Raw genomic sequence first — 15514 nt, 5'->3', positions numbered from 1 at the left:
AGCTAACATAAATATACGTGCTATTTTCGCTGTAAAACATTTTAAAAATCGGACATGTTGGCTGGATTCACAAGATGTGTACCTTTCATTTGCTGTATTGGACTTGTTAATGTGTGAAAGTTAAATATTTCTAAAAAATATATTTTAAATTTCGCGCTCTGCCTTTTCAGCGGAATGTGGGAGGAGTTCCGCTGGCGGAACGCTGGAGCGGTAAAGGTTAATAGAAAATGACTCAAGTCACCCAGTCAAATACTACTTGAGTAAAAGCCTAAAAGTATTTGATTTTAAATATACTTAAGTTTCAAAAGTAAATTTATAAATAATTTCAAAATCCTTATATTAGGCAAAAGTGACAGCACCATTTTCTTATTTTTATTTTATTTTACGGATAGTCAGGGACACACTCCAACATAATTTACAAATGAAACATTTTTGTTTCGTGAATCCGCCTGGTCAGAGCCAGTAAGGATGACCAGGGATGTTCTCTTGATAAGTGCGTGAATTGGACCATTTTCCTGGTCTGCTAAGCATTCAAAACGTAATGAGTATTTTGGGTGTCAGGGAAAATGTATGGAATATATATATATTTTTTTTTATTCTTTAGGAATGTTGTGAAGTAAAATAAAAAAATAGTAAAGTACAGATACCCCAAAACACTACTTAAGTAGAGTACTTAAGTACTTTACTCCACTGATTAAACACACTGTGCTAGCTGAACCCAAAACCAATTTAAAACAAATATTTCCCCACATTGTTATATGATAGGATTATTACACCTACATATTAACATCAAAATATAGTGTGCAATAAGCGCAGCACTAATTCATTAATTAATAACATGAGTACTTAAATGACCAAAGTTAATTATTTATTCAGTCAGCCATAGGCTGCAGATGGAATAGGGAGCTTATGATTGTGTAATTATTTAAAGTGCATTCGGAAAGTATTCTGGCCACTTTACTTTTTCCATATTTTATTACGTTCGGCCGTATTCTAAAATTTAGCAAATTGTAAATTGAGGGGGGGAAGACACACAATACCCCACAATAACAAAGCAAAAAAAAATTGTTAAACATTTTTTATAAATACGTTCGCAAATTTATAAATCAATAAAAACTGAAATATCTGTCGCATTATAAACAACGTGTGAGTTCCGTTCCAAATTCTCCCTTCATTTTGTTATACAGTGTTGGGATGGCGACTTGGGAGAAATATGTGCGAGATGGAATCTATCTACTGTCCCGCTTGCCTATCATCTTGCTGAAACCGTCTTTGCTTACGGTGTAAATAGGAAGCATGTCTAAAGCTATAAAGTAGGGGATGGTTCTTCTTCAAACAATTGAATAAATGTGAGGGAAGCAGCAGAAAAGGACCCCCCAATTCTGGTTTATTGATCCCATCACTCGCCATCTACAGAGTTTCTGGCTGCTTCTCACAAAATCATAGTTTCAAATATGGCAATTAGGATTAGAATTTTGATGACAATGTGCATAAAGGCTGGAGTTGTTTTAACAAAATAGCCTAATCTAAAAAAAAAAATTCAGCTCAGGTTTACTCACGAGGCAATGGCATACACAGCAGCGTAGGCATAGCCTTAGGGCTGACCCCAATTAGTTGATTGTTTGGTCATTAGGGTGTTGGTCGACCGAGATTGTTTTGGTCAAGCAGTAACAAATATACACACATTTGCACCCATCTCAGTGAACTAATTCATTGCGGAGGCTTAGACTAAAATATAATTTATGCTCGATCCGAAAATGTGGTCAGAGGCTCTATATGGAGGGTCTGAAGCAATTGCGGAACCTCCAGAGACCAAATCCAGCTCCGTACTGCATAGCCATGCACCTCCCAAATGTTTTACTACGGAAGGCTCTGTATAGCTCCACATTGACATGATTGGTTGATGGTAGGTGGGGGCAGTACATCCTGTAGAAAACATAAACTTTCTTCCTTGACAACAGTTCTGCAGTCCACCGTGAAGCACAAGAAGTATGAATGCCCCGACTTCCACTCAGGCCATATCACCGTAAATGCTGCATGGCCAATGCAAACATCGGATTGACCATGCGCCCAGACGGACAATGGACCGCTCTCTCCAGAATGTACTCCTGCCAATTTGTGAACATTCATTGTTTCATAACTTCATTGGGTGAATTGTTTGTGTTTGATTGTTACTGTATATCAATTCCCCATTACATATATCCCCAGTATTACATTTAACGTTAATTCATAATCTACAATGTTTGTTACTTTGGCCACTTCCCTAATGCATTCAATATTATTAGTCCAGTCTTCCCATTCTCACTGTCGGAGTGAACACATTGTTTGCTGAGTGCACAACCTACGCTACACTTGTGAGAAACAAGTTTTGGTTTATTTCATTCTATTTACGAGTTTTGTCAATCTAGTCATTGTCTTTTGTTTGGAGCGCTCCTGTTAATGTTAAGTAAGGACGTGCACACATAGAAGTAGGCCTATAGGCTACCCGGCCTGCGAGCAAATGTAGGCATATAAAAAAGGTTCCCATTTGGGGTTTCTGATAGTATTTCTGATTGGCTTAACACACCACCACTAATGACCTGTGGAGCTTCTCAAAGTAATGTTTTCACCTCAAAATTAACTCTGTTTTTATATCCATTGAGAATTACAATAGCTCCTCAATGTATTTGAAAAATCTGTCTAGCGCTCTCCCTTTCGATAACCACTCAGCATTAAAGGGAAAAACGTCATGCTCTGATACAATAAAAACGTCATAAAAAGTGCATCAACGCTGGGACCAAGAGACTGACACACAGCTTCTATCCCAAGGTCATCAGACTGTTAAAGCCATCACTGTCACCTTAGAGGCTGCTGCCCTATATACATAGACTTGAAAATCACTGGCCACTTTAATAATTGGAACACTAGTCACTTTAATAATTAGGGATGCGCGATATATCGGTGAATATATCGGAATCGGACGATATTAGCTTTGGCCGATGTCTAGTTTAACGCCACTTAAAAATCGATGTCAAAGCTTCCGTACATACCTATACAACGTAGGTACATGGCGTAATGACGCCATGTAAAATGTTGCGCTATACGTGCAACACAGCATTCATAACCTAGCCCACACAATGTCTGCTGTGTGGATCGAGCAGTCAACAAGTCAAGCATCATTTGAAAAAGAAAATTTCAGCGAGACAACTCAAAGACGAAATCCATTAAAGCCAAGATAATGGTATTCATTGCCCTTGACAATCAAACGTTCTCTGTCGTGGGTGACGTTGGCTTTCGCCAACTGGTCGAGCACTGGTACACACTACCAAGTGCCCTATTTTTCAGATGTTGCCCTACCGGCGTTACACAGTAATAGCGTCACTGCTATTAGCTTCACGACATACATATTATAGAACGCCGTTTGGGTCTTTGCGTGTCTAAAAAGATACAGCAGCACTGTCAAAGCTGTAAAAAAAAAAAAGTCTGCAAACAAGCAATGACCAGTAGAAACTGCAGTCATTTTCATTATTCTTAGCAATGATTTAGGAATCCTTGTAAATATTAGCAAGGTTGCCACTTCTCCGCCGATTGTAATTGAACTTCAGTTCATGAAAATAAATAGCTAGCCAGCTACTTAACGTTATAAGCAGCCAGCTAGCTTCATTTGGCTAGTGATGCTCGACCGGACTGGGTTGTGAAGCTAGCCACAATAAGGATTAGGCACAATTGTGGGATTTGCGGTTTGCCTTCAAAATAAAAGTATGTTATTGACAGTGAAGCAAATGAATACAAATAGAATTATGCCATACTTTTATTTTGAAGGCTAACTACAAAGTCCACTATTGTGACTAATCTTTACTGTGGCTATCTTCACATAGATGGGTCCGACCTCCATTAATCAAATTAGAACTGTCTTATAAATTAGGTTTATTTTAGACGACACCTAGCTATATAGTTAGCTAGCTAACTAACTATAGCTGCTGAAACAGATGCCGCTTTGCTATATTTTTGGGGAAGAACATTATTTGCATCCATGAGCTAGCTAAATACGAGTGAGTATAATCAATGTATAATAACTACGTAAAAAATGTTTGAACGCATTAAATTATGTGACGTGCAGTCATATTCAGGTCCTGATTGGTCAACAAGCTTATTTGACACGTCAAATACTGTTACACTTTTTGGGACACGCAAAGACCCAAACGGCGTTCCATATAAATCATGGTTGAGAATGAAACGACTGAACAAATGAACAACGAAACAGCTCAGCAAGTAAGTGAAAGAAATAGGTTTTGATGAATTTTTTGCTGGTAATGGGGCATAAATAAATGCAAATAAAATAACTTTTTGGTCAGTGTGGTGTGTGTGTAACCTTTATTTAACTAGGCAAGTCAGTTAAGAACAAATTCTTATTTACAATGACAGCTCGGACGACGCTGGGCCAATTGTGGGCCCCCAACATTTTAAATATTGGTGTCGTTTTTCTTTGGCAAGGAAAATATCAGATATCGGTGCATCTGTCACGTTCCTGACCTATTTCTGTTAGTTTGTTGTATGTGTTAGTTGGTCAGGACGTGAGTTTGGGTGGGCATTCTATGTTTTCTGTTTCTATGTTGGTTTATGGGTTGCCTGGTATGGCTCTTAATTAGAGGCAGGTGTTTGGCGTTCCTCTAATTAAGAGTCATATTTAGGTAGGTTGTTTCACAGTGTTCGTTGTGGGTGGTTGTCTCCTGTGTCAGTGTTTGTCGCACCATACGGGACTGTTCGGTTTGTTTTGTTATTCGTCATTTTTATGTGTAGGCTATTTTCCCTGTTCGTGCGTTCTTCGTGTTTATGTGAGTGCGTCGTCCAGGTCTGTCTACACCGTTTGTTGTTTTTGTTAGTTTATTAGTCAAGTTCGTGTTTTCTTTAATAAATCATGTCTTCAAACTCCGCTGCATTTTGGTTCAATCCTTGCTCCTCCTCTTCGGATGAAGGGGGGGGGGCTAAGAGGTAGTGGGCCAAGGGCAGGTAGGAGACCTGCGCCCACTTACCAGGCTAACCGTGGAGAGCGGGAGTACGGGCAGACACCGTGTTACGCAGTAGAGCGCACGGTGTCCCCTGTACGTGTGCATAGCCCAGTGCGGGTTATTCCACCTCCCCCTCCCCGCACTGGTAGGGCTAGATTGGGCATTGAGCCAAATGTCATGAAGCCGGCCCTACATATCTGGCCACCAGTACGTCTCCTTGGGCCGGCTTAGATGGCACCAGCCTTACGCATGGTGTCCCCGGTTCGCCTACATAGCCCGTGCGGGTTATTCCACCTCCCCGCACTGGTCGGGCGACGGGGAGCATTCAACCAGGTAAGGTTGGGCAGGCTCGGTGCTCAAGGGAGCCAGTACGCCTGCACGGTCCGGTATTTCCGGCACTACCTCCCCGCCCCAGCCCAGTACCACCAGTGCCTACACCACGCACCAGGCTTCCAGTGCGTTTCCAGAGCCCTGTTCCTCCTCCACGCACTCTCTCTATGGTGCGTGTCTCCAGCCCGGTGCCTCCAGTTCCGGCACCACGCACTAAGCCACCTGTGCGTCTCCAGAGCCCTGTACACACTGTTCCTTCTCCCCGTACTCGTCCTGATGTGCGTGCACTCAGCCCGGTGCCACCAGTGCCGGTACCACGCACCAGAAATATAGCACGCTTTGAGAGTCCAGTGTGCCCCGTCCCTGCTCCCCGCACTAGGCTTGAAGTGCGTGTCCCCAGTCCGGTGCCTCCAGTTCCGGCACCACGCACCAGGCCTACAGTGCGTCTCAGCCGGCCAGAGTCTGCCCAACGGCGCATGAACTGCCTGTCTGCCATGAGCCTGCAAAGCTGCCCGTCTGCCATGAGCCTGCAAAGCTGCCCGTCTGCCATGAGCCTGCAAAGCTGCCCGTCTGCCATGAGCCTGCAAAGCTGCCCGTCTGCCATGAGCCTGCAAAGCTGCCCGTCTGCCATGAGCCTGCAAAGCTGCCCGTCTGCCATGAGCCTGCAAAGCTGCCCGTCTGCCATGAGCCTGCAAAGCTGCCCGTCTGCCATGAGCCTGCAAAGCTGCCCGTCTGCCATGAGCCTGCAAAGCTGCCCGTCTGCCATGAGCCTGCAAAGCTGCCCGTCTGCCATGAGCCTGCAGAGCCTTCCGCCAGACAGTAGCAGCCTGAGCCTTCCGCCAGACAGTAGCAGCCTGAGCCGTCCGTCTCCGCAGCGCCGTCTGAGCCGTCCGTCTCCGCAGCGCCGTCTGAGCCGTCCGTCTCCGCAGCGCCGTCTGAGCCGTCCGTCTCCGCAGCGCCGCCCGTCTCCGCAGCGCCGCCCGTCTCCGCAGCGCCGTCCGTCTCCGCAGCGCCGTCCGTCTCCGCAGCGCCGTCTGAGCCGTCCGTCTCCGCAGCGCCGTCTGAGCCGTCCGTCTCCGCAGCGCCGTCTGAGCCGTCCGTCTCCGCAGCGCCGTCTGAGCCGTCCGTCTCCGCAGCGCCGTCTGAGCCGTCCGTCTCCGCAGCGCCGTCTGAGCCGTCCGTCTCCGCAGCGCCGTCTGAGCCGTCCGTCTCCGCAGCGCCGTCTGAGCCGTCCGTCTCCGCAGCGCCGTCTGAGCCGTCCGTCTCCGCAGCGCCGTCTGAGCCGTCCGTCTCCGCAGCGCCGTCTGAGCCGTCCGTCTCCGCAGCGCCGTCTGAGCCGTCCGTCTCCCCAGCGCCGTCTGAGCCGTCCGTCTCCCCAGCGCCGTCTGAGCCGTCCGTCTCCCCAGCGCCGTCTGAGCCGTCCGTCTCCCCAGCGCCGTCCGAGCCGTCTGAGCCGTCCGTCTCCCCAGCGCCGTCCGTCTCCCCAGCGCCGTCCGTCTCCCCAGCGCCGTCCGTCTCCCCAGCGCCGTCCGTCTCCCCAGCGCCGTCCGTCTCCCCAGCGCCGTCCGTCTCCCCAGCGCCGTCAGAGCCGTCCGTCTCCCCAGCGCCGTCAGAGCCGCCCGTCTGTCCCGAGCCGTCAGAGCCGATAGTCAGACAGGATCCGCCAGAGCCGCCAGTCGTCAGACAGGATCCGCCAGTCGTCAGACAGGATCCGCCAGAGCCGCCAACCAGACAGGATCCGCCAGAGCCGCCAACCAGACAGGATCCGCCAGAGCCGCCAGCCAGGATCCGCCAGAGCCGCCAGCCAGCCAGGATCCGCCAGAGCCGCCAGCCAGCCAGGATCCGCCAGAGCCGCCAGCCAGCCAGGATCCGCCAGAGCCGCCAGTCGTCAGACAGGATCCGCCAGAGCCGCCAGTCGTCAGACAGGATCCGCCAGAGCCGCCAGTCGTCAGACAGGATCCGCCAGAGCCGCCAGTCGTCAGACAGGATCCGCCAGAGCCGCCAACCAGACAGGATCCGCCAGAGCCGCCAACCAGACAGGATCCGCCAGAGCCGCCAACCAGACAGGATCCGCCAGAGCCGCCAGCCAGCCATGAGCGTCCAGAGCCGCCAGCCAGCCATGAGCGTCCAGAGCCGTCAGCCAGCCATGAGCGTCCAGAGCCGTCAGCCAGCCATGAGCGTCCAGAGCCGTCAGCCAGCCATGAGCGTCCAGAGCCGTCAGCCAGCCATGAGCGTCCAGAGCCGTCAGCCAGCCATGAGCGTCCAGAGCCGTCAGCCAGCCATGAGCGTCCAGAGCCGTCAGCCAGCCATGAGCGTCCAGAGCCGTCAGCCAGCCATGAGCGTCCAGAGCCGTCAGCCAGCCATGAGCCAGCCATGAGCGTCCAGAGCCGTCAGCCAGTCATGAGCTGTCCCTCAGCCCAGAGCGGCTATTTATTCAGAACTGCCCCTCTGTCCGGAGCTGCCTTTCAGTCCGGAGCTATCCCTCTGTCCTGAGCTATCCCTCTGTCCTGAGCTATCCCTCTGTCCTGAGCTATCCCTCTGTCCTGAGCTATCCCTCTGTCCTGAGCTATCCCTCTGTCCTGAGCTATCCCTCTGTCCTGAGCTATCCCTCTGTCCTGAGCTATCCCTCTGTCCTGAGCTATCCCTCTGTCCTGAGCTATCCCTCTGTCCTGAGCTATCCCTCTGTCCCGGTGCTGCCCCTGGTGTCGATGTTACCTAAAAGATTTAGTGGATGTAAGATGAGGGTGGTCATTTGTAGGGGGAAATGTAAGCTGGGTTTGACTATGGTGGGGTGGGGACCTCGCCCTGAGCCTGAGCCACCACCGTGGTCAGATGCCCACCCAGACCCTCCCCTAGACTTTGTGCTGGTGCGCCCGGAGTTCGCACCTTATGGGGGGGGTTATGTCACGTTCCTGACCTATTTCTGTTAGTTTGTTGTATGTGTTAGTTGGTCAGGACGTGAGTTTGGGTGGGCATTCTATGTTTTCTGTTTCTATGTTGGTTTATGGGTTGCCTGGTATGGCTCTTAATTAGAGGCAGGTGTTTGGCGTTCCTCTAATTAAGAGTCATATTTAGGTAGGTTGTTTCACAGTGTTCGTTGTGGGTGGTTGTCTCCTGTGTCAGTGTTTGTCACACCATACGGGACTGTTCGGTTTGTTTTGTTATTCGTCATTTTTATGTGTAGGCTATTTTCCCTGTTCGTGCGTTCTTCGTGTTTATGTGAGTGCGTCGTCCAGGTCTGTCTACACCGTTTGTTGTTTTTGTTAGTTTATTAGTCAAGTTCGTGTTTTCGTGTTTTCTTTAATAAATCATGTCTTCAAACTCCGCTGCATTTTGGTTCAATCCCTGCTCCTCCTCTTCGGATGAAGAGACCACCGTTACAGCATCACTATTAATGTTTACATATTTTGCATTACTCATCTCATATGTATACACTGTATTCTTCTGTATTTTAGTCTGTCGCTCTGCAATTGCTCGTCCAAATATTTATATATTCTTAACTCCATTCCTTTACTTTAAATGTGTGTATATTGTTAGATATTACTGCACTGTTGGAGCTAGAAACACAAGCATTTCGCTACACCAGCAAAAACATCTGCCAAATGTACATGTGACCAATAACATTCGATTTGAAAATTGGCCTGGCCAATTACTTCTTATCAGTACTTAACTTGACCGAAATAGGTTCCGGTACTCAGTTTGGGTGCTGGTACTGTTTATATTTAGGTTCAGGAGTTCCACAATACATTTTAGATAATATTCTATAAGAGGAAAAAGAGCTCATGCAGAAGAAAATTTGAGGTGCCGGTAGTCAGATCCAGCCCAAGTCGAGCACTGCTTCTTATCCCCTGCCCAAATAGCCTAAAGCTCTGTCTGTCCTGAGCTCACTGGCACAGGAAAGTCTGAGGGCCCAGAATATTTTATACAATGTTGCAAGTTCGCTGGCACAAGCTTTGGGCCGGACCCAATTTAATACCCTACGTTTCAAGCTTGTTGCACAGGCCATGTATAGCCAAGGTGATTTATAGGCTAATTTTAAAATAGTTGGCAATGGCAATAGAAGTTACATATCTAAAAAGTATCATTTAGATATATACTTTGATTAACTTCTCTAGGATAGGGGGCAGCATTTGGAATTTTGGATGAAACGCGTGCCCAAATTAAACTGCCGGCTACTCATACCCAGAAGCTAAGATATGCATATTATTAGTAGATTTGGATAGAAAACACTCTGAAATCTCTAAAACAGTTTGAATCATGTCTGTGACTATAACAGAACTTATTTGGCAGGCGAAACCCCGAAGACAAACCATTCAGATTTTTTTTGTTGTCACTTATCAATGGGTTTTCATTGGAAATCCAGATTTCTAAGGGACCTTCTTGCAGTTCCTATCGCTTCCACTGGATGTCAAAAGTCTTTAGAAATTGGTTGAGGTTTTTCCTTTGAGAAATGAAGAAGTAACACTGTTCAGAATGAGACTCGAGGGAAGTGCACTCTTTGTTAAGAGGCGAGTTACAGAGGCTCGCTACACTTTGTTTTCCTCTGGTATTGAACACAGATCATCATGTCTTCAATTTTATCGATCATTTACGTTAAAAATACCTAAAGTTGTATTACAAACGTAGTTTGAAATGTTTGGACAAAGCTTACAGGTAACTTTTGTAGTCATGTTGCGCGAGTTGGAACCAGTGTTTTTCTGGATCAAACGCGCCAAATAAATGGACATTTTGGATATATAGATGGAATTAATCGAACAAAAGGACCTTTTGTGATGTTCACGGGACATATTGGAGTGCCAACAGAAGAAGCTCTCCAAAGGCATGAATTATATCTTTATTTCTGCATTTTGTGTTGCGCCTGGAGGGTTGAAATATAATGGTCTGTGTTTGTTTGGGTGCTATCCTCAGATAATAGTATTGTTTGCTTTTGCCGTAAAGCATTTTTTAAATCTGACACATTGGCTGGATTCACAACAAGTGTAGCTTTAATTTGGTATATTCAATGTGTGATTTCATGAAAGTTTAATTTTTATAGTAATTTATTTGAATTTGGCGCTCTGCATTGTCACTGGATGTTGGCCGGTTGGGACGCTAGCGTCCCACATATCCCAGAGAGGTTAACCACATGACAATGATTGAGATAACCATTACTAACCATTACTAACATGCACATCGGTAGAAATGGTAAGATAAATTGGCATTCTACATGAGAAAGGTTGCAGAATAGCCTATTACCGGCAACTTCAGGAAAGTAACGAAAACCAGCAGGAGTGGGAGAATAGTTGGGTCAGGTTTACTTAACTAGATCTTTGGCGCCCGAGGCATTTGTCTTATTTCATCAAACAAGTTCAATGTATATAGGTGATTTTTATTAAGACATATAGGGTGTGTCTATTTGGAAAAATACACATTTAAGCATTTCAACCAATCAATTGGTTGAAAGCTCAAACGACTTTTGGCCAACTAAGATGATTTTTTTAGTCGGGACAGCCCTGCATAGCCTAAAGACCTAGTTTATTTTTTGGTATGTACTCATTCAAGTTCACAGCGCAGACCAAACAGAGGTCCCTGTACCGAACGGTTCCGTAGAAATACATATACCGTTACAGCCCTAGAAACAAATATACTCAAAAGGACAACAGAAATCGCACTTCTGACACCACATGGTAAAAATCAATCACCACGTAATTACCCTTCATAAACTATGCAGGCATGATTGATGCTCAGCAGAGGAACAAGGCAAATGACAAAGGGACGTCAATCACCTCACATTGACTGTTCGTGAGTCATTGGTTTTCAATACACATGAAAAAAAGGCCAAAAAAGGCATGTTACCAGTGGGCTTGAATTGAGCTGTTCACTTGCTGGTTAACTTCTATCTTTAGAGGAAGCGTGAATAAGAGCCTGTGCATGGATCACAGCAGCACTAGGCAGAGGGTGTGGGGTACGAAGAGGCTCAAATTCAGCTGGAGAGCTGCAATCATAAAGAGAAGGGGTTATGTAACTCTGGCTGTGGGTTCATGTTGGGGAGGAACTCGCTGGAGCTAAACAAATCCAGATGTGTCAAACAGGATGGGAAACGGTACACAAGGGGGGATACCAGAAAACTGCACAGTAATGCTGAGCAATAGCATGAGCTGCAAGCCATGGCCTCAGCCAACTTAGTTGGCTTGATTATTAGAAAACTTTGTACACATTTTTTCACTAGATACACATGTATTCTGAGATAAAACAGGAACTGGATTAGGTCTAACTGACTTAAGGTCTTCTAGTTCCCTAGAACGGATAGAATTTAATCTTCAAGAGCAGAACTGCAACCTCAAACCGATTTAGACACATTCTATTAGTGATGGGGGGGATATCGTATTGTATCGTTTTGACAATATCAATATTTGTGTGCTAGTTGGTGGTACCTGCACCAAAACAGCAGTATTTTCCTTCGAAACATGCTCACCATCTTTTTAAATAGGGAGCCAATTTGTTTTCAACACTTTTGTTTTCTCAAGGCTCTCTTGTTCCTCTGCAGCAGACGTATGGTGACCAATGTGCTTGGAACACCGAATTGCAATTAAATCACAGTATCAAATCGTAATACATTTAGAATCACAATACATATTGTATCGGCACCTAAGTATCGTGATATCGTATCGAGATGTCCCAGGCAATTCCCAGCCCTACTTTATATTCACTATTAGGCCTATGTAATGCATGTGATGTAATGAGATTCTTGCCTCAGAAACACTGATTTCTCAATATGGGCAGCCCTCAGCCATGTAGGTTATTAATGCTAAAATACAAATACACAACTAGGGGGACAGGACTGCTAGTATTAATACAGAAAACCACCAAAACTGAACCTCTGTTTCTAATTAATACTGGGACGTATCATAAGCATGGTAAACAGACGTTCACTTGAACTAAGAGGTATGGGAACTTGTCTCTACAATATAGGTAAATGTGTGACAAGATCCACTGGCAACAAAAAGATGTTGTGCCTAATCAGCAGTCCTGGACTGGTTAGTGCTCTTTACCATTTCAAGAACAAGGATTATAGGCCAGGCAAATCCTAAATCTGGAATTTCGAAGCCAGTCACATTGCTGATTTCCACTCTTCCCCTCTAATCATGGACTGATTTAGACCAGGGACACCAGGTGGGTGCAATTAATTATCAGACTTTTTTACCCCCGATATAGACCGAAACACAACCAAAAACCATGGAGCAGATAGGGCTGGGCGGTATACCGTATTGATGCACGGACAGGTTTGGGTTATTACTTTACCTTCTATAACAGTATTTGAATGTTTGGTTTGTTAAATGTGATACGCCGTGTGTAAGATCCATTTTTATAGTTTTACTCCGCTACTCGAGTCTTCTCCCCAACGCCACTTTCCACACAGACCTAGTCCCACCTCATCCCTCAAGGAGCGCATTTGTGGTTCCTCGACCTCGAGACACTTGCGTTCAGTCTGCATGGCCAATGCAACAATGTTGATGACAATTAGGTTTCCACTTTACTTTTTAATATAAATCCACTAGCATTCTATAATTACACAATTCGTTTGTTTCTTAGATTGGCAAATGGATAGTTTATTTTCTTAGGAATTTGTGCCTAAAATGTCCCGAGTCAGAGCAAACGTAACGAGCTATATACAGTCTGATAATACCAGTAATGATATAGACCAAAACCATCATGTTGTTTGTGCAATAGTATCTTCTAAATCAAAGAGGAATACGTGAAGCATGAATATGTTAGCCACATGAAGTAGCAAAAAGAACATTCAATGTCGCCAAAAACTATAGGGTCCCCTAGGAAACATCTCAACACTTTGGTTCCTACACTGTCACAATAACTCCTCCCTGGCATTTTCATTCGCGGTCATGTCAAACACTGTATTCAAAGTGCCCACTATTATATTCTAACTACAGAATTAGAATTATCATTCTATTTCCATGATTGCAACAGTTCACACAAGTGTTTTGCTCTAAATCGCAAGTCAAATTGTAAAAACATAAGGCTTAGATTGTTTGCCCATATAGTGCAGCCCTACATGGCAGTGTGGAAATTCTCTCAAGTGAGTGTAGGAAACGCAGAAATGTATGAAAATGCTGAAAATTATTTTTCGTTGAATTGAACAGTATGAAAATCAGAATGGAGAAAGACCCATTGAAATCACTAAGAATGTATGTGTTGCCACCCTAGGGTCACACACACTACTCAAAGCAAATGTACAACGTTTATTCAAAAAACAAAATAATGTATAAAAAAACATTTGTAATACTATATGATGTTTTGGCCATATCACCCAGCCCTAGGTGCACACAAAAATATGCAGGAAGAGCAACCGTCAAGCAGTGAATCAAATTAATTTGGGTGGGGGTTAGGCTATTGGTCCGTTATGCTGAAGCGAAACCACCACTGAACCCTCACCCTGTAGAAAAGGCTTAGGTTATAGGTTTGGGAGATGTCAACCGTTGTCCTATATTGATTATGTATCCATAAAGCATTGTGATATACAATCGTATTGCCCCCTATTGGCCAACCCACTAAATGTTTTGCAAAAAAAATGTTTAAAAAAAATGCTATAATGCAAAATCCAATCATGAAGAATAATCGTGTTGTGGGCCTGGGCAGAGGCTAAACGCAAGCAAATATTTTCTAATATTCATTCCTGGCGAAGGAGCTTCAGGGTGGAACAGGTTTGTGTGCGTGTGGCGCGCACATGATTGAGCAGTGATAGTCTGATGAGGAACGGGATGTCTTAACGTAGTGAGTTAGGTTATACGTTATCGGCTGGACAGAAGGAGTCTAATCTTCAGAACTGAATAATAATTACTTTATAAAACAGTAAATAAATATTGTTCTCTCAAAGCTGTGATTGCCAATTCCTAGGCTTCCCTAGGCTAGGCCTAATAGGAGGATGTTTGCTCTCATTCCCCTGGCTACCTTACGTTTTTAGGATATTCAAACAAATTTGAGAAGGAACCTTGTTACATGAATTATTTGATCGAGAGAAAGCAATGCATAAAACGATGAAAGCTTAGCCTATAGTAGAGCCCAAAGTCATTGCCTATCAGAGAGAGAGAAAAAGGGAATATAGGCTAAACATTTTTTTTACAGCAAGACAAGATAGTTAAGGAGTGTCGGTTATAAAAAAATAAAAACAATGAATAGGTTCAGGCTATACCCTACGGCCCATGTATCCGACAGAGAAAGTCGCATTTTGTGCTACTTTTTAGTGGAATCCTCCACTCCGCCTGGCCTACACTCCTCTCTTGCGTTCTGTATGTAACATTTATTGAAATAGGCTATAGCAAATAGGAATAGACAAATTACTCGGATTTTCACGTGTGCTGCTCTGCTGTGCGATGCAAAACTGCTCTTCACTGTGCAGCGCCAGTATAGTTCAAATAGGCTAAACCAGTGGTATTCAACTCTTCCCTTACGAGGTCCGGAGCCTGCTGGTTTTCTGCTCTATCCGATAATTGCACCGACCTGGTCTAAATTAGTCCCCGATTAGAGGAGAACAATAAAAAAATGCAGTGGAACTGGCTTCGATGTCCAGAATTGAGTTTGAAGGGGCTAAAGCATTGTCTGGTCACATATTGATGATGTCACCATGCTATCGCACTAAGCTAGTTTACTTCCCATCCCAGGTACAACAAAGCTCTACCCAAACTGCAAACTCTTTAGGATAAAAATCAAATTCATTTGCTATAAATGGGGCTACCAACCAGTTCAAGTAGAACAATTTATAATTTAGTGAAGTCTGCACATCACCCCGTTCCCATCCAGACAAAGAATCAGCCATGTCAATCTTTATGCTTGTGCCAGTAACTCAGGCTTCTCTGTATGGATACGAAAATATTTAGGCCAAAAGTCCAAAAGCAACAGGAAGGGGCTGTAAAATAAGTTCTCTGCTTTGTTAATCATCTACCAAACAAGTCACCAAGTCCATTATTGCCGCTGACCCAACTGGCAGTCTATTTTCACTCTCAAAAACATTAAGCAGAAATGAGGCACTCTGGATTGCGCCTTGCGTGGAATACATTTGAAAGCCCCCGCAGAGAAGAACCCATGAGAAAAAGTGGAAATGTAAAAATGATACCCTTTGCATGAAGTCACATTTCCGCCTTGGTTTTATTTAAATCAAAACATGTATTCTGTATGTGCTCTCTGTTCTCTCTACATATAAA

The 15514-nt window shown here is 44.8% G+C and overlaps 1 protein-coding gene across 3 annotated transcripts in view; it reads right to left on the bottom strand.

Moving 5' to 3' along the window:
- Nucleotides 1–15514, bottom strand: part of kansl1a (KAT8 regulatory NSL complex subunit 1a) — a 62754-nt gene that overhangs the window by 32119 nt on the left and 15121 nt on the right. The window lies entirely within an intron of this gene.

Source organism: Salvelinus fontinalis, chromosome 1, assembly GCF_029448725.1.
Source record: "Salvelinus fontinalis isolate EN_2023a chromosome 1, ASM2944872v1, whole genome shotgun sequence".
Taxonomy (NCBI): Eukaryota; Metazoa; Chordata; class Actinopteri; order Salmoniformes; family Salmonidae; genus Salvelinus; species Salvelinus fontinalis.
This window is presented reverse-complemented; position numbering and strand designations above follow the sequence as displayed.